We start from the raw sequence: 20,808 nt of genomic DNA, 5'->3' as shown, positions 1-20,808 counted from the left end.
ATTGAAGCATGATGGAGATGGCTTCTTCGGGACTGGAATGATGGTGGTAGCTTTGAAGCATGTGGGAACAACAGCTTGACTAAGTGAGATGTTGAAAATGTCTGTGAAGACATCAGTGAGTTCTGCTGCACAGTCTCTCAGTACACGCCCCCAGGAATGTTGTCAGGACCCGGAGCTTTGCGTGCATTGATCCTGCTGAAGGATCTCCTCACGCTGTCTGGGGTCAGCATCATCACCTGGTCACTGGGAGGAGGTGGAGTCTTCTGTGCAGTGGAGCTGTTTTGTGCCTCAAAGCGAGCGAAGAAGGTGTTCAGCTCGTTCAGCAGAGAGATGTTTGCTGTCACAGGTCCGCTGTGGGGGCTTGTAGTCCGTAATGGTCTGTATCCCCTGCCACAGGCTCCGAGTGTCTCTGCTGTCGCTGAATTGATGGGCTATCCTCCTGGAGTACTGTCTCTTAGCCTCTCTGATGCCGCGGGATAGGTTGGCCCTGGCTGTTCTCAGGCCCCCCCTCGTCTCCAGCTCTGAAGGCAGCGTTCCGCGTCTCCAGGAGTCTGTAGACTTCCCCTGTCATAAAAAAACACATTATTACCCTAAAAGTAAATTTTTATTTTAAATTTACATCCTCAACACACAATTACATTTAGACATTTACATTCTCCTATGTGACCTTTAAAACAGTGGAGTTATTATAAGTGGCAGCCTGCTTAAACATATTCCAGTCAGTTGTATCAAAGCAGTCCTGAAGAGCCTCAGTTGTTAATTTTGTCGTGGTAATATGATGTTTTAGCAGTGAAGACGTTTGCAGAGAAGGAAGAGAGGAGAGACTGATACACACTGAGGTCGGTAGAGTTTCTTGATTTATGCCATTTCCTCTCTGCAGCCCTGAGTTTAGAGCGATGTTCACGGAGTACATCGGACAGCCAGGGGGCAGATGGGGTGGAGCGTGCTGGTCTAGACGACAGTGGGCAAAAGTTGTCCAAGCAAGAGGTTAGAGTGGAGCAAAAAGTGTCCGTAGCACTGTTCATGTCCAGAGCTGAAAACTGCGAGAGTGAAAGAAGTGAGGATGAAACCACAGAGGATAGGCGAGATGGAGAGAGTGAGCGTAGGTTCCGTCGAAAGGTGACCCGCGTTGGAGCGTGTGCCGCTTCAGGAGTAAGTGCTAGGTTAGCCGTAATGAGGAAGTGGTCTGAGGTGTGCAGTGGAGTAACTAAAGTGTTGTCCACTGAGCAACAGCGCGTGTAGATGAGGTCCAGTTGGTTGCCTGATTTGTGAGTCGCTGTAGTAGACACTCGCTTGAGATCAAATGAGGCGAGCAGAGTGTTGAAGTCAGCAGCCTGGGGTTTATCTAGGTGGATGTTGAAGTCACCAAGCAGTACCAGAGGAGTACCATCTTCAGGATAGTTTGATAGCAGCACGTCCAACTCCTCCAAGAAGTTTTCCAATTGACCTGGGGGACGATAAATGACCACAAAGTGGATTTTAACAGGGTGGGTTACAGTAACAGCATGTGATTCAAATGAACCGTTACCTGTAGGTGGTGGTTGAAGATCAAATTTCCAAGCTTTCGATATAAGGAGACCAGTACCTCCACCCCTTCCATTCGTACGAGGGGTGCGGGAGTGGCAGTGTCCTCAGGTTTGATCCAAGTCTCAGTCAGTGCCATGAGGCTGAGAGCGGAATGAGTAGCAATAGAAGAAATGAAGTCTACTTTGTTAACAGCGGACTGGCAGTTCCAGAGACCAACTGGAATAGAGAGCGTTGTAGTAGAGATCAGAGGGACAGGCCTTAGATTTGTCAGGCATGCCTTCCTTCGACGTACATAGCATGCTCTCCGACTGTTGGTAGTGATAGTAGAGATCTGAAAGCACATAGTGACTAGAAGTGACCAAAATAAGTATTTGAGGACGAGCTGTACAAAAATTGAAGGGGAGAAAAGCAATACTCAAGTGCCCTGTCGGTGTCCTTGCTCGGTGGAGTCGCGCAGGTAGAGTCGATGGTCTTTACACTCGTCGGTCTTCACACGAGGAGGCTTCACACGAGGACTACCGCGACCGCTGCCGCAATGCACCTACCACTTATATATTTGCCTGATTACCTGTGATTGAAGTCAGCTAGTCACGCCTCCCTATTTAGCAGACCGAAACTGTCCAGTCCCGCGATAGGCAAACGCAAAACCAAACGCCACTTCACACGTATTTACAAGGGTAAAACACACAGTAATTAAAGCAAAGTTTCCCTAGCAACGATGATCACGCTGTAGTCTAATGAGAAAATGAGGCAAAAACACTTACAAACTGCTGTCCTTATCTGTCGCTCGACTGTTTCTAGAAATGTCACTAGAAATTTCTGAGAAAAAAAATATTTTATCCCTGCTAGGCTTATTATTTGTATGTTCTACACCCTAAAGATATAATGATTTTTGTGTTTCGTTATTGTTCAGTGTGTTACATAAATATACTGTTATGTCACTTCTGCATGTATTGCATTAAAAAAACAACTCTGGACAAAATCAAAACTTAGCCGATGCAGCCATATATAGCTCATTGGAGATAAAAACAAATCAATTTTGAAATAGCTGTTATCCCTTGAACTAGAGTTCAAATGTTTGAACCTAATTAAATTTGATAATGCAAATTTTATGAAGAACTATCTGTACTGTCGATGCTGTCTGTCTGCATGGTGCTGCTTTTACAAAGTTTCTCTAAATGATCTGATGAAGCACTATTTAGGAATTTTTAGTGCAGGCATTTTTTTACGGTGGCCCAGTAGTGCACACCACAACAAAATCATCAAAACACAATGCACAGGACTAATTTTGTTGTGTTATGGCTTCTTTCCATTGTGTTGTGTTGTGTGTTGTGTTGTGTTGTGTTGCATTGTGTTGTGGCATAAAGGCTGAATGTCCTTGCATGGTCAGCAGGCCTTAAAATGAAAGTAAAAGGGGGGTTTGGGTGAAAAGGTGAATCTTTTGGACCAATGAAAATACCCTCTCCTGGGTGCTGGGATCACCTATTTTGGCCAAGCAGGATGTCTGGTAGTTGTCTTAGCCTCCTTATCTGGTAGCACTGGACTTTTTTTGTGTTAGTTCATTGGCATCCAATCAAATTGTAGCAAACCATCCTCCACTATGGCAGTTAGAGAGGGCTCATTTCATAAACTGGACCTCCTGAAAAGTCTCATTGTCTGCTGGTACACTACACACATATGTTCACATTTCAGCAAAGCATGCAAATTTGCATCTAAAAACTTGCTTCCATGACATGCTGGCCAAAAATGGCATTCAACTGAATCATCACATCATCAAAGCTTGCTTAAAAGCTGTGAAAATGGTAGTCTCTCCATTAACAAAAAGGATTTGATGTCAGATCTTTGTGCTGTGGTAGGTAGGTTATACTGAGTTTGTTTTAGGGCAGCTATAAAAAGCAATGCACTTAGAAATTAGAAAATCTATAAAACAATGTTTTCCAATAACAAAAAATCAGAACCATGGACAGTGACAATTCTGCAAGTATTCTAAATATTAATCAGTGAGCATGGATTTTGATATTGAGTGAGTTTAATGTTAGATGAATACAGAAAACAACATAAACATGAAACAGATTCATCTTTTTGTTAATTCAACATCTGGACAACAGTGTTGTATACCTCATTATAATGATCACAGCTCTGTATCACACAAAACTACAAAAAACAGATGAAAATACAAGAAAACCTGGACTGTAGTTTGTTTTGTAAACTCCTTATAAGGATTTCCAACTTGTTTGAGAGTAGTCAGTCACTCCTTTCAAAACCTATTTAAGTGCATAATGTGTGATTGAGAAAAAAACAACTACAACACATGGCTAGTACAAATTGAACATAAAAGGCAAATAGACGTAAATTGAAGAGCAGTATGCTCTATAGAGTCAAATAAACTATTTTCTACTACGACACTTCCTTCTAAAGATACTGAAGTGAATCATGTGTCAATGGAGAAACCCATACAAAATGTCAGTAATAGGTATAGAACATAAAGCAATAACATGTAAAATAAAGGTTTGTAGCATGGTCTTTGAGACTAAATAAAGATTTTACCATCTTCCTTGGATGACTTGATCTATTTTTTTCTAGACCTACTGAACCGTGTAAGGTTTCAATGAAGAAACTAATGCAACACATTGGGAGCATAAATTGACCATATAAAGCAATAACTCTTAAAGTAAAAGTGAAAGTGAAAGTGAAAGTGACGTGACATACAGCCAAGTATGGTAACACATACTCAGAATTCGTGCTCTGCTTTTAACCCATCCAAAGTGCACACACACAGCAGTGAACACACACACACCGTGAACACACACCCGGAGCAGTGGGCAGCCATTTATGCTGCGGCGCCCGGGGAGCAGTTGGGGGTTCAGTGCCTTGCTCAAGGGCACCTCAGTCTTGATATTGAGGGTGGAGAGAGCGCTGTACTTACAATAAAGGGTTGTGGTATGTTCTTTCAATATAGCTAAACATTTTACAATATGTCCCGGAAGAATTAGTATGTTAATTTCAGAGCTATTGAACTGTGTAATTTGTCAATGATGAAAACCATTGTAAAACATAGTTTTAATTGAACATATTAAGCAAATAATTGTCCACTGAAGAGTTGTAGTATGTTCTTCAGGTTAAAATAAACATAATCCACTGTGCTCTGTAACAGTCCACAGAGCCTTTTAAAAGCCACTGAACTGAATAATTTATCATTTAGGAAACCAGTGCAACAGGTTGTGAGTAGTTATTGACCATATAAAGCAAATTATTGCAAAATAAAGAGTTATAGTATGTTTATTAGGGCCAAATTAAGAATTTCCACTATGTTCTAGAACAGTTCATCAAGCCTGGATGATACTGGATGAACTGGATAATAGAAGAATCAAATGCAGCACACTGGCAGTGTTAGCAACTTGCCATAGAGGTATCATGTAATTTGTAGATGGGCCCTCTGAAGGTGATGCCACACTATTCCATAAGCATGAACGTGTTTTTCAGCTTTTTAAAAACATAGAATTCTGCAGAAAAACGGATTGTAGGTACTGCTCGTTATAGTCGGAAATGAAAATTAATTCATATTAACAAAGCTATTGAACACGGAAGTTTGAATGTGTGAATATAAAACCAACTTTACCGCAGTAGCAAACATCCAATGAAAACAGTGTCTAACTGAGATTTCCTCGTTTTTGAAAATATTTTTCCTTAACAACTCAGTGGAGGAACAACAGTCACTATATGATCGGTTTTACATTAACATTTAATCATTTAGCTGACACTTTTATCCAAAGCGACTTACAAATGAGGACAATAGAAGCAATCAGACCAACGAGAGAACAACAACAGTATACAAGTGCCATGACAAGTCTCAGTTAGTCTAACACAGAACACATAGCTATGGTTTTATTTATTTATTTATTGTTTTTAGAAAAGAAAAGAAAAGAAAAGAAAAGAAAAGTGTTAGTATTTGTTGGTCAAGTGCTGGCGAAAAAGATAAGTCTTTAGATGTTTTTTGTAAATGAGTAAAGACTCGGATGTTCGAATTGATATCGGGAGGTCATTGCACCAGCCGGGCAAAGTCCAGGAAAAGGTCTGTGAGAGTGATTTTGAACCTCTTTGGGATGGCTCCACAAGGCGCAGTTCACTTGCAGAACGCAAACTTCTGGAGGGTGCATAAGTTTGAACTAGTGAGTTTAGGTATATTGGTGCAGCGCCAGTGGTCGTCTTGTAGGCAAGCATCAGTACCTTGAATTTGATGCGAGCGGCTACTGGTAGCCAGTGTAACCTGATGAGGAGATGAGTACCGTGAGCTTTTTTTGGCTCATTGAAGACAACCCTTGCTGCTGAATTCTGGATCAGTTGTAGAGGCTTGATAGTACATGCAGGAAGGCCCGCCAGGAGAGCATTGCAATAGTCCAGTCTGGAGAGAACAAGAGCTTGGACAAGAAGTTGTGTGGCTTGCTCTGACAGGAAGGGTCTGATCTTCCTAATGTTGTATAAGGCAAATCTGCAGGACCGGGTTGTTGTGGCAATATGGTCTGTGAAGCTTAACTGATGATCGATCACAATTCCTAGGTTTCTGGCTTTCCTGGAAGGAGTTATGGTTGACGAACCCAGCTGTATAGAGTAGTTATGATGAAATGATGGGTTAGCTGAAACCACAAGCAGTTCAGTCTTCGTAAGGTTGAGCTGAAGGTGATGCTCCTTCATCCAGCTAGAAATGTTTCTTAGACAGGCTGCAGTGCGAGCAGCTACCGTCGGGTCATCTGGTTGGAATGAGAAGTAATGAGAGTTGAGTGTCATCAGCATAGCAGTGATAGGAAAAGCCATGCTTCTGAATGACAGATCCTAATGACATCATGTAAATGGAGAAGAGAAGTGGTCCAAGCACTGAACCTTGAGGAACCCCAGTAGCAAGAAGTTGTGACTTAGAAACCTCACCACTCCAAGACACCCTGAAGGACCTACCTGAGAGGTAGGACTTAAAGTTCACACAATCAGCAAACCTTAAGGTACACATGATAAGCAACACTGGAGAGAAATCGTATTAGTGTTCACACTGTGATAAGAGATTCAGTCGGTCAGCAGACTTGAAAAAACACAAGGTAGTCCACACAGGAGAGAAACCACACACATGTGATCAGTGCTGGAATAGTTTTGCACTAAAACAACACTTTACGGCACACGTGAGAGTTCATACTGGACAGATTTTTAATTTTTAATTTGTGTTGTATATAATTTTGCTTCATGTTACAAATCATATCATCTGCTTTCTTATGGGTTTTATATTATGTTCAGTTGTCTTGTAATGCATATGTGTCAGCTGTGAAGTGTTCTGAACCAGCGAAGCTTTCAACACAATGGACCCATCGGTAAGCCCCCCAGCACCTCCTCCCTTAGTTACTGGGTGAATGCTTTGGAAAATTTTTCTCAGTTTTGTTTGGGTTTAGAAAATAGAATAAAATAAATTCCATTGCCTATCAGGATACCTAGAATCACTTTTACAAGTATCCCATGCACATAATTTTCCCATGTTTCCATCTACAGATGTCCGAGTTCCTCTCCCCATGCAGCTGATACTCGACTGCCATTGGCTTATCTGCGTTCGAGGGAAAGGACTTACCTATACGTCAACTGTATTGGAAAAAGGTTCATTATTTGAAGCGTTTTAACATGGTTTATGCTAAAAATAATAACACCTTTCAAAGTGTTATGTTCCATTACAGCCAGTGGTTTCACACAGTGGTGGTCAGTAATGGAGTAGCGTTACTTCGTTACTGTACTTAAGTACATTTTTAAGTATCTGTACTTTACTGGAGTAGCACTACATTCCAAAGCTTAAGATTGTACTTTTTACTTCACTACATTATACTCATTATAATATATCACGTGCTCTGACACGCAGAAGCGGTTTCTGATTCATGAACGAACTGAGTCTTTTCAATGAACCTTTTATATCGGATCGCAAATCGCACCAAAACGATTCATTTACGAATTAGAATGACCCGATTGCAGCTGTTCTTGAGTCGTCAACTCACTGATTCAAATGAACAGTTTAGTGCGAGTCTCCTGTGAATTGAATTCACAAGTAAGAAACAGGAGATCTTGTGTGGGCGCGCAACTGATGTTGATAAAAGTAAGTTACTAATGTCGAATTTTAGGTTTAATTATTGTAACTGAAAACCATATTTAGGTCAAAAGTAGGGATGTCAACGATTAATCGATGATCAATTAATTGTCGATAAGTGATGCAATCGATTAAAGCTGTCGATTTAAACTCTAAAAGTACATTAAAACAGAAACAACACAAAAGTTCCTCAACATGGAAATCAATAGAAATGTAGTAACTAAGTCATTTAATCAGATAATTGTTTCATATCGTGTGCTTTGCAGGGCTGCGGGACACAGGACAGAAAGGCTATCCTACAAATTTGTTAATTAATTCCTACGATTTATTAATTTGTGGCAACTGTCCATGTTTCATTAATTTTATTCCCTAAATAACCCATGGTTTAACTGAAATAAGGGAACAAATTCATAAATCGAACAAATTCTTTATTTATGAAATCTTTAATTTCCCTTCCCATGTTTACCACAGTAAGAGATGCGAAAACAGTGATTAAAAGTGAAAGATAATAAAATAAACCTGCAAAATTAGAGGGTTAGACTGTGAAGATTTAGGAAAAGAGGCAATGCCTAAATGTTATTGAATATGTGGAAATTCGTGACCAACCGGCAAACCAGAACAAAGACACATAAATGAAGGTTATAGGCTCGAATGCATCCAGTGGCATGGTCACGATATAACATTTTCCAGTTAACCTATTATTCCTCTAATAAACAAAGCTTTTATACCACACTTGTCATAATCAGAGTTTATAATTTGTATATAAATAATTACTGGATTCAAAACGGCAATTAAAAGGTGCTGTGACCGACACTGACGATACATTTTCCCGTGATGTCATTAAACGGTGACGCCACAACAAGCATCGTTCACAAGTTTCTGCATGGACCTAACTAGGGCACAGGTTCTCAAGCCCTGGGACAAAATGGGATGCTTTGAGGAAAATGTATAACCTATATAAGTAATAGGCCCAACATAAATAGAACAATTTGTATTCATTTTTTAAAAAAAAAAAGCGAAATATATCTGACTAAAATAATTAATGACTCTACATCAGTGTGGAATGGCCTGAAAGCCATCACCAGCTACAAGACCCCATGCCCAGCACTGAGGCCAATCAACACCTGGCTGAATACCTGAACGAGTTTTACTGCAGGTTTGAAAAACAAAAGCCTGGTCTGACACCCCACGCCTGTTCTGACCATCTCACAGCACAGCCATCAACACCCTCCCCCTCCCTCCCTCCCCCCTATTGTTTCTCAGCCTGTACTCAAGATCTGTGAAGAGGATGTATGCAAAGTCTTTAGGAAGCAGAAGATAAGAAAAGCCAAAGGCCCAGATGGTGTCTCTCCAGCATTCATGAAAGCCTGTGCTGTCCAGCTATCATCCATCTTCACATTGATCTTCAACAGATCCCTGGAGCTGTGTGAAGTCCCCTTCTGCTTCAAACGCTCCACCATCATACCTGTACCCAAGAAACCAAAAATCACAGGACGTAATGACTACAGACCCGTTGCTTTAACATCTGTGGTCATGAAGTCATTTGAGAGACTGGTGCTGGGCTACTTAAAGGACATTACTGGACCCTTGCTGGACCCCCTGCAGTTTGCTTACCGAGCAAACAGGTCTGTGGATGATGCAGTCAATATGGGATTGCACTACATCCTCCAAAATCTGGACAAACCAGGGACTTATGCAAGGATCTTGTTTGTGGACTTCAGCTCTGCTTTCAACACCATCATCCCAGACACCCTTCAGAATAAACTCACACAGCTCTCTGTGCCCACCTCCATCTGTCAGTGGATCACCAGCTTCCTGACAGACAGACAGCAGCTAGTGAGGCTGGGAAAACTCACATCCAGCACCCGCACCATCAGCACCGGAGCTCCTCAGGGCTGCGTTCTCTCCCCACTGCTCTTCTCCCTCTACACAAATGACTGCTCCTCTAAAAGACCCCTCCATCAAGCTCCTGAAGTTTGCAGATGACACCACAGTCATCGGCCTCATTCAGGATGGTGACGAGTCTGCTTACAGACAAGAGGTTGAGCAGCTGGCTGTCTGGTGCAGTCACAACAACCTGGAGCTGAACACGCTCAAAACTGTGGAGATGATCGTGGACTTCAGGAGAAACCCCCCCGCTCTCCCCTCACTCACCATCATGAACAGCACTGTGACTGCAGTGGAGTCATTCAGGTTCATGAGCACAACCATCTCTCAGGACCTGAAGTGGGACAATCACATTAACTCCAATGTGAAAAAAGCACAGCAGAGGCGGTACTACCTTCGTCAGCTGAAAAAGTTCAACCTGCCACAGGCACAGATGACACAGTTTTACTCCGCTATTATTTTGTCTGTTCTGTGCTCTTCTATAACTGTCTGGTTTGGGTCAGCCAGCAAATAAGATTTAAGAAGACTGCAACGGACTGTAAGGACCGCAGAAAGGATCATTGGTGTGCACCTGCCCAGTCTTCAGGACTTGTTACCTGCCCGTTTCTTCACTCTGGAGTTTTACATCACAGACCCCTCTCACCCCGGACACAACCTGTTTGCACTTCTCCCCTCAGGCAGACGCTACAGATCTCTGTGCACTAGAACATCTAGACATAAAAACAGTTTTTTCCCCCATGCCATCTCCAGCTTAAACAGCTAACATATGAATTTGAGTTTTGATCTGTAATTCATTTCCGTAAATCATTCTACATCTTTAATTACTGCCTTCTCAAGTATTGTGTAAATACATATGCATCTCTATTATTCTCTATTATTTATACAGTTCTATATAGAGTAATAATGCACAAATCTGTACATAAAACAACCTACTGTTCCAGATTCTTTCACATTATTTATTGAAAAGTCTTGTTAAATTTATTTTTATTTTTTGTTCTCATGTCAGATGTGTATGTATGCATGTACGTATGTATGTACCAGGAGCACCTTTGAAAACACCAAAACAAATTCCTCGCGTGTTTGCGCACACCTGGCGGATAAAGCTAATTCTGATTCAGATTCAGGGTTCAGATACACTCTCTCTGTATAAATCTAGATTAAAAACATCCCTTTAACCAAACATTCACACAATGTATCTCGTAACTTGGTACTTCAGCTATATCTGGTCAAATGCACATTTTTATTCTTTTGCTTGGGTTGAACACATCATCTTTGCTTGGTTGGAATAGCAGCTACACTAGTTTCGTCTCTGCTTGCTTCTCTGTTTCGGGACTTGCATCCCAAGGCAACTAGAAATTAGACAAGCTTCAGTCTGGATCCAACCCTTACAAAGATCTAAGATGACCACCACAAACAAAATGGCACCCACCTCTCTACTAACATTCCCAATAAATTAACAACATAAGCTTAGTAGATAAACAAACAATAACATAAGTACAGACAGACAAATGATAACGTTCAGAACAAATCAGATTTCTTGTCATAGGCTCCAGTTATCACAAGGGTGTTAACACAATAACACTGTAAAGGAATTAATCAACAACTCAAGCAAACAACTAAAGCTGTCTTTGTTGAGAACAGAATCCTCATGATGCAGCCTCCACACACACCACTTGTGCAATGCTGCAGCTTAAAACCTCACGGCTTCCTCTCCTCCTGCAACCCCATCAGATTATTACCAATTATTGGAATCAGGTGGAAGCCCTTACCTCCTGCTTAGGGAAAGTAAAGGAGCAGAGAGAGAGAGAGAGAGAGAGAGAGAGAGAGAGAGAGAGAGAGAGAGAGAGAGAGAGAGAGAGAGAGAGAGAGAGAGAGAGAGAGAGAGAGAGAGAGAGAGAGAGAGAGAGAGAGAGAGAGAGAGAGAGAGAGAGAGAGAGAGAGAGAGAGAGAGAGAGAGAGAGAGAGAGAGAGAGAGAGAGAGAGAGAGAGAGAGAGAGACTTTTTCACTTTTGAGGTCTTCTTTAATAATTCAATAAAACAAAAGACCTATATTTTTTAAATTCAAAAACCTTCAAACATACATATATTTACAATTTTCACATAAAAAAAAAAAAAAAAAAAAAAAAAAAAAAAATAAAAATAAAAAATATATAAAAACCTTAAACACTCAAAAATTAAACACTAAATCTCCCTGATCATCAGCTTCACATAAAAAACCATCAACACCCCACACATGAAAAAAAAATTGACATTATTAATGAGGCTATAAAAAGCATATTCCATAATTAATCTTTTCTTTATAAACCCTCTCATCATCAGAATAGCATCCACATTTTCCCTCCCTTCTACTTTATTTTTCCTTGTACACCAGATTGCCAACTTTGCTGCACCATATAAGAAATTTAATAAAACAACTTTAGATTTTTTTTGTTTTAAATATTTAGGACCAAAAATAAACAATTCTTGATTAAAATTTCCTGTAAACTGTACACTCCAGCTTTCCATTAAGCCCAAAATTTGATCCAAACGTGGACATTCAATAAAAATATGGAAAACAGTTTCAGACACCCCACAAAAAGGACAACCCTCATCATCTGAACCATTAAGGAGTGCTTTGTGTCTGTTTGTAGCTAAAATCCCATGTACAACTCTCCACTGAAGATCACCCACCCTCTTTTCAATGGGTCTTTTGTACAGGGACCGCCAACTACCTTTCGGGGAAGAGCCTGATTCAAACACGGTTGTCCATTTAATATCTCTTACAGTTTTGAGATGTTGATAATTAATGGTTTTCACATGCTCTGTAAAGTGTTTGTCTGTTCAAAATACTAAAGTGATTCAGTTCTGGTGTGTCCAAGGACAGTAATTTTCTGTCATCTTCTTGCCAGTCTTCTTTTTTTATGGATACATGCAAATCAGGAAACCAAGCTTTCCCTCCATCATTACAATTCTCCACATGAGAAACTTTCATAAAATCCCTTATTGGAGCAGGGAAGACCTCCTCAAGATCATGTAACAACTTCTCAATTATGCGTTCAGACCTGAATCCCAGCATACGTGTCAAAACCTCTGCAGGTATCCAGTTCAGTCCCCTTCGAAGATGGCATATTTTGGAGACTCCTGCCTTCAACATTGCCGACCTAACAGTGGCAGAACACAGCAACTCGACAGAGATAAGTGGATTAAAAAACAGAGGCTCTTCATATACCCAGTGATTGGATTCATCCCATTCTCTTGAAAAGGATAACGTCCGCCAAGCTTGCAACACACCCTGATAGAATATTGTCAATCCTTCTGAATCTATTCCTTCAAGGGACATGACAAATAATAGCTTATCCAAACCCATTCTTCTATTTTTCCGCAACAGAGCACATGCAACATCCATCCTGATAGTACATGCTGATAGTACAAAAGACGCTGGGCTACTTGCAAACGGAAAACAGCAATCCTAGAAAAAATGTCAATTAGTCCTTGTCCTCCCTCATGAACTGGAAGATAGAGGATGGCAGCTTTTTGTTAGCCAGTGCTGTCCTGACCAGAAAAACTTAACAAGATTCTTTTGAATGTCTTCAATTATGTTTCTTGGAGGATCCAAAACCATCAACTTATGCCAAAGGGTGGAAGCAATAAGATTATTAGCTATCAGGACTCTTCCCCTATAGGATAACTGGGGTAGCAGCCATTTCCATTTAGACAACTTAGCAAGCACTCCCTCTACTAATCCTTCCCAATTTTTCATCCTAGATTCCTCTTTTCCCAGATATACTCCTAAGAATTTAATACCTGTCTTCCCCCACTTTACATTTTCCGGGAGTTCAGGTAAAGGGCTTCTTTCAGAGCCACACCATAGAGCCTCTGTTTTTTCCCAATTTAGTTTGGCTGATGAAGCCCCTTCATAAATCTTTAAAGCTTCCTTTAAAACTTGAACATCATATTTATTTCTGACCATAACAGTTATATCATCTGCATAGGCTGAGAGCTTAATAGCTTCAGCTTCTGGCCTCTCACTTACTAAAATACCTGTTAATTTAGTTCTTAATAAATAAAGTAGAGGCTCTATTGCCAAAGCATATAGCTGACCAGACATAGGGCACCCTTGTCTTATCCCTCTTTTCATTAGAATTGGTACACTTAAACCTCCTCCAATTTTAACCATACTTACAGCGTCGGTATATAATATTCTTATCCATGATAAAAAATGTTCTCCAAACCCATAACACTCAAGAACCTTGAAAAGGTAATTATGGTCCACACGATCAAAAGCTTTCTCCTGATCTAGAGAAAGCACACCAAAATCAACATTGTATATTCTTGCATAATCCATAATATCTCTCATTAAAAACAAATTATCATAAATAGACCTTTTGGGTATACAATATGTTTGGTCTTTCTGTATTAACACATCAAGAACACATTTAAGTCTGTTTGCCAAACACTTTGATAAAATTTTATAATCAGAACATAAAACAGCAACTGGTCTCCAATTTTTTAGCAAACAAAGATCACCCTTCTTTGGAATCAGAGAGAGCACTGCTCGTTGACAACTTTTCGGTAGAACCTTTGCTTTGTAACTTTCCTGTAAAACTTGTAAAAAGTCTCTTCCAATTATCCCCCAAAAAGTTTTGTAAAATTCTGCTGGAATTCCATCGATTCCTGGTGCACGACCAGATGAGAGTTGATTAACTGCCTTTGTAACTTCCTCAAACGTCAGATCAGAGTCTAAGTTCTTTGCATTTCCTTCATCCAGCGTAGGTAAGTTACTAAAAAGTTCATCTGCAACAACGTTTCCGGTGCATTCTTTAGCATATAAGTCCACATAGAAATCAACAGCCAGTCTCCTCATTTCCAAAGGATCTGAGGTCAGATTTCCATCAGGTGTACGTAATGCATGCATATAATTAGTAGTATGATTAAACTTCTTATTCAAGTTGAAAAAATATTTTGTAGGAGCATCCATATCCTGTAAGGATACAAAATGTGAACTAACAAGAGCACTTTTAACTCTTTTATTTAACATATTACTTAACTCTTGTCTCCTCTGACTAAGATCTTCTCTTAGATTCATAACATTTTGATCAATTAACATATTCTGAATCTTTGAAATATCATTCTCCAATTTTTTTATTTCATATTTAATTTTACAGGAAGTGTGTGCCACAAATTGTTGACAGAAAAGCTTAATCTGAGTTTTTCCTATCTCCCACCACTGAAGAAGATTATCATAATCATTTTTTGCCTCAACCCAACAATTCCAAAACAATTTAAAATTCTCATAGAAATTTACATCTTGAATTAATTTAATATCAAAACGCCAATAAAAGAACTGTGGTTTTGTTTCTGATAAAATAATATTCACAGTAATAAGCTGATGATCAGAGATAATACATGGTGTGATATAAGCCCCTATAACTCTATTACACTGATTATTATGTAAATAAAATCGATCTAAACGTGCTGCACTAATTCTACCTACTGCTGCTTTAATCCAACTATATTGCCTAACATTTTTATTTTTTCCTCTCCACACATCTACTAACCCTAACTGAGTAATCATTGCTTTTAAAACTTTAGCAGAAGCAGGATGTGGTTCTTCTCCATTCCTATCAATAACAAAGTCAAGGGTGCAATTAAAGTCTCCACCAATTATTAAAAAATCCTCTTGTGAAAGGGATACAAGAGTATTTTTTAGCATCTCAAAAAGCTTAATTCTGTCCTTACCAATATTTGGTGCATAAATATTAACAAAGACAAAACTTCTCTCTTTTATTTTAGCTTTAATTAAAAGGAGCCGCCCATTTTCTAATTCATTAATAGATAAAATTCTTACATTTAAATCAGCAGAAAACAATATTGCCACACCTGCACTTAAATTTGTTCCATGACTAAGAACAAATTTACCACTCAGACCACAAACCCCAATCTACCTCATTATTTACATCGCTGTGTGTGTTTCTTGTAGAAACATCACACTAATCTCTTTTAGTTTTATACTCTCTTTTAGTAATAACCATTTATTTCTATCCCTTATCCCATTTACATTAAGAGACCCAACTCTTAGGACATCCATAATAAGATAGGAAAAGGAAAAAAACAGTAGTATGAGAAGAAAACCAAAACAAAGACTGGGACCCATTGTGCACTTATTTTAGTCTACACTTCACTGCCCGGCGTTTCGCCCTGACCGGTTTTGCTCCTTGCCTAATTGCGGTTAAGTATTTTTTTAACCTAAACCTTTTCTGCTGAGATAACACTTCTAGGCTACATTCTTGTCTAACTTTCATAACAGATAACACAAATTTATCTAAATCTGGAAAAAACTTACCAATTTCAACTTTTTTACCCTTTGTCTCGTCCAAGAATGCATTAATCTGCTCAACCGAATACAAATCACTCCCACAATTAGCCACATCAAAGTCAGCACATGAATCATCATCTCTACAGCTTTCTACCGTCGTTTCTGACAAATCATCAAATTCTTCACTTTGCCCATCATGTGTCTCATTTTCCTGGATCATTTTTCCTGGATCACCACAAACATCTCCATTACTAACAACATCGCTACAACTTGGAAGCTCAGCATCATTCACAATACTATCAGAAGCACTTTGCCTTACCTCAGTGATAGTACCTGCCTTTTCAGGTTGTAGCGGTGTATTCTCCGTCGCAATCTGTGGCCTATTGACTGGGCCTTCAGACGAGCCTTCCTCTTCATGATTACGCGCTTTGTGCGGACAAGTGAACCGTTTGTGACCAAAATCCCCGCACTCAAAGCACCGTAAAGTCTCCGTACTAGCATACACCATATATGAACCTTCTCCATGAGATACCCGGAAAGACACATCGAGCGTTTTAGCGGGAGAGCTCAAAAACATATAAACATGTCTTCTAAAAGATAGCACATGTTTAAGTGCAGCGTTCTTACAACCCAACGAAATTTCTTTTACAGCACCGGCAATTTTGCCGAATCTAGTCAGCTCTTTAACAATACTCTCATTACCAACGAACGGGGGTACATTAGATATGATAATTTTAGTTGCCGGTGCGGACAATGGTGTAATATGCACGTACGTTTCATTGATCCATATTCCGCTTTCAATCAAGGTTTTCACCTGATTTTCATTTTTTAAAAAAACGACTACTGCCTTATTCATTCTTGAAGCCGAGCTAATATTTTCATGACCAACTTTGGCTCCGACGGCAAGGAGAACATCCTCAATAGCAGTGTTCGCCTCCGGTGTACACCTGAAACCATTCCGGAGGGTGAGAGGCGACGCTACCCCCGCGGGGGTGGACGTCATGTTGCCTCACACTCGCACCCCACACGAAATAACAATAAAACCTTCCCTAAAAAAAGTGTTTTGAAAGGTGAAAGAAAATGGAAAAAAATAATATTAAATAAACAAATAAGAAAAAAAAAAAAAAGAAAAAGCAATTATATAGCTTAAAGGAAACTGAAAAATGCGCTCTCCAGACACGTGCTCTCACACACGTCGTTCCCAGTCTCTCACACACGCACTCGTTCCCAGCATCCACTCCGATAGAGGGAGAGAGAGAGAGAGAGAGAGAGAGAGAGAGAGAGAGAGAAAACAAAACAAATACGTCCTTGGACGTAACAGTTTGATTACATGTAATTTGTAACTAACTGCATGATTCTTATTGAACATTTCTGACATAGTCACCACTAATAACCTACTCCTAAATATAATGTAGAAACTTAATATTTTCTGTAAAGCTGCTTTGCAATGATTGGTATCATGAAAAGCACTTTACAAATAAACTTGAATTGAATGTAAAAATGAACACAGCAGTCATCATTTACTCCTGACATGTGAGCTGCTGAAGGCGGCTTGATTTTGTTTTTGAAGGGAATGTGCCCCCAATTTACCTAAACACGTCTGTGTTCATGCATAGAGCTAAGAAACAGCGAGTACAAGGTTTTTTTTAATGAATCTTTGCAAATCGCCTTTCCTAATAATGTGATAGTTAGCAAGTTCTGCGGCTAAAGTTTACAGTCTCATGAGAGCGGCTTTTCGCCCCACTGAAGCGAGAAGCGGGGTTAGCAGAGCTCATTAGCATTTAAAGTGAAGGTGAAAGTCGTGACATTTGTCAAGTATGGTAACCCATACTCGGAATTGGTGCTCTGCATTTAACCAATCCAAGTACACGCACAGCAGTGAGAAGTGCACACACCGTGAACACACACCCAGAGCAGTGGGCAGCTGGGGGTTCAGTGCCTTGCTCAAGGGTATTAAGGGTGGAAGAGAGCGCTGTTCATTCACTCCCTCCCACCTACAACTCCTGCCAGCACCGAGACTCAAACCTGCGACCTTCTGGTTACAAGTCCAATTCTCTCATGTTCCACAGCTGGAACATGCACCGAAACGGCTTGTTGTGAACAGAGCTGATTTTGACAGGATAAAAAATTTTGTTTTACACTACAGTTGAGAAATTTTAACCAAAGTATGTTATAGACTTTTTATTAAGACCCTAAAGAGTCATATCAACTTGTGGAAACTAGGCATCCTATAACACCTTCAACATGTGAGTCTCAAGGTATCGTTTACATGCCAAAGACTTTCCACACTGATAGCAGGTTCAGTTCAGTTCATCTTAATTTCCAGAAGGCAATTTGGTTGAAGCAATCAAATATTTCACATAAACAATAAAAACACAATACAAAACAAACAAACAAACAAAACAATCCATTTTGTTCCTAATAAGTTCTTACCTTAAATTTTAAACCTTTACAGCTTATGGAATAAATGTCTAAACCAGTGGTCTCCAACACTACTCCTGGAGAGCTAGTGTCCTACAGATTTCAGCTCCAACCCCAGTCAAACACACCTGAAGCAGCTAATCAAGGTGTTCAGGGCTACTTGATAATTACAGACAGGTGTGTTGGAGCAGGGTTGGAGATCCCTGGTCTAAACCAATATTTTTAATAATAGGGGCTTCTATAACAAATGCCAGAAGGGAGAAGGTGAAACTAACAAAATGCTCTGGGCTTTACCCAAAACTTGTCTATGATATAACTGGCCCGTAGTCATCTGCTTCCGCCACGTTATTTTACTTCCCTCATTTACAATCCTCTCAAGACAATTCTTATTTTTCACATTTAGAGAATTAAACCAGCACAACAGTGAAAAAGATAACAGTAACTCATAAGATCTGTAGAACATGCACATCAATGTTTGTCCACATTAAATGACCTTAGTTTCCGCAAGCAATACAATCTCTGCTGCCCCCTCTTACACAAAACCTCAGTATTGAGAGAAAATGACAAATTGTTATCCAAAACAGTGCCCAAATACTTGTACTGTTAAACACTCTTTTTGTTGTGTCTTGCGGGTTTCATAATAATGAACATGGAATGTTGACGTATACATAAAGTGATTAAAAGAACGGAAAGGACGACTAAGATTCTTCAAGGACAACTGGCAGTGCTACATTTGCTACAAGTGCCTGCACTTCAGTGTCCGTATATTTATCGCTGTTCGTCATATGGCCAATCAATGTATACTTACATCACAGGTAGTACCCTAAACACCCTATTGTCCAGTGATTTATTAAAGGGCATACTGACCCGCAAAACATGATTTTTTAGTTCATCATTTTTAACACTGCATTTGTAACTTAAAAGTAACATAATTTTATTGACAAAAGTAACTGTAATCAAATTAGATAAATTTAAAATGTAAGGCATGACTTAACTGCGTTACCAGGAAAAGTAAAGCGTATATACCCAACTCTGCTCATGTCACCCACTGAGCATGTTTGGGATGCTCTGGATCGGTGTATACGACAGCGTGTTCCAGTTCCTGCCAATATCCAGCAACTTCACACAGCCATTGAAGAGGAGTGGACCAACATTCCACAGGCCACAATCAACAACCTGATCAACTTTATGTGAAGGAGATGTTGCACTGCTTGAGGCAAATGTTGGTCACACCAGATACTGACTGATTTTCGGACCCCCCAATACAGTAAAACTGCACATTTTAGACTGGCCTTTTATTGTGGACAGCCTAAGGCACACCTGTGCAATAATCTTCTAATCAGCATCTTGATATGCCACACCTGTGGGGTGGATGGATTATCTCGGCAAAGGAGAAGTGCTCACTAACACAGATTTGGACAGATTTGTGAACAATATTTGAGAGAAATAGGCCTTTTGTGTACATAGAAAAGGTCTTAGATCTTTGAGTTCAGCTCATATAAAATGGGGGCAAAAACAAAAGTGTTGCGTTTATAATTTTGTTCAGTGTAAATATACAGATTTTTAACCAAATAGCCTCAGTCTGTTGACACCAGTGAAATGAGCATTAAGTAAGTGGCAATTTACAGAAGATCTAAAGACAGCAGCATATTAAATGAGGTGAAAACAGGAACTATTGACATGAAAAAAGAGTCTTTTCAGCAGCTCTGTTAATATTGATGAGTCTCAGACCATCAACACTCATTCAACAAGACATTCAGATCATCAGCAGATCATCTCACTTTATTCTGAGTGTTTGCTGATAGAAACTGAATATATGAGTCAGGATGTATGCTAAAAGGCTATAAAACTGCTCTATGGAAAGGCATTACTATTATATTGTCATATTTTCTCACATATGCATTGCATGGATAAAACATAAGCAATACAAAAACAAACACTACTCATCTTTAACTACTACAGCAGCATAATATGTCTGTGTGAATCTAAATATAGTCTGATTTTATCATAACTACTATCTAAAAAACGCTGGGTTATTATTATTATTATTATTATTATTATTAACTCAATTGCTGAGTTATGCCTGTTGGGTCATTATGTTGGGGTTATTTTTCCAGTGTTGGGTAGTGTTTGTGTAACCCAGCAGTTGGGTTAGTGGGTGGCTCCTCGATCGTATCTCCTGAACACAACAGTGATGAAATGATGAAGTGTAGGCAATCTGAGATGACCACCAATGGTCAGAATATTATAGACAAAAGAATAATAATAAGCAGCAGTTCAGAGTCAAATATCATGTTTGCAATACAAAAGAACCATACCATTTCCATAATCAGTTCTTTAAGTGTGAATGGCTCATAGTCTGAAAACATTAGCTTAATGTGGGAAAAAAAATATTGGAGTCAATTTGTTACTTTAATTTATTAGTGTTAATTTATTTTATTAAACTGGGTAAATTATTACACTTTCTTTTATTTTATATGATGTCATGATTTACTTTAGATAATAACAAAGGTTTATTATTGTATGTTCGTTTGGCATTTTATTTATTGCATACCCTTTAAATTCGCTC

This window comes from Cyprinus carpio, chromosome B3 (assembly GCF_018340385.1).
Source record: "Cyprinus carpio isolate SPL01 chromosome B3, ASM1834038v1, whole genome shotgun sequence".
NCBI lineage: Eukaryota > Metazoa > Chordata > Actinopteri > Cypriniformes > Cyprinidae > Cyprinus > Cyprinus carpio.
The sequence above is the reverse complement of the archived record's forward strand: the minus strand, read 5'-3'. Positions refer to the sequence as shown.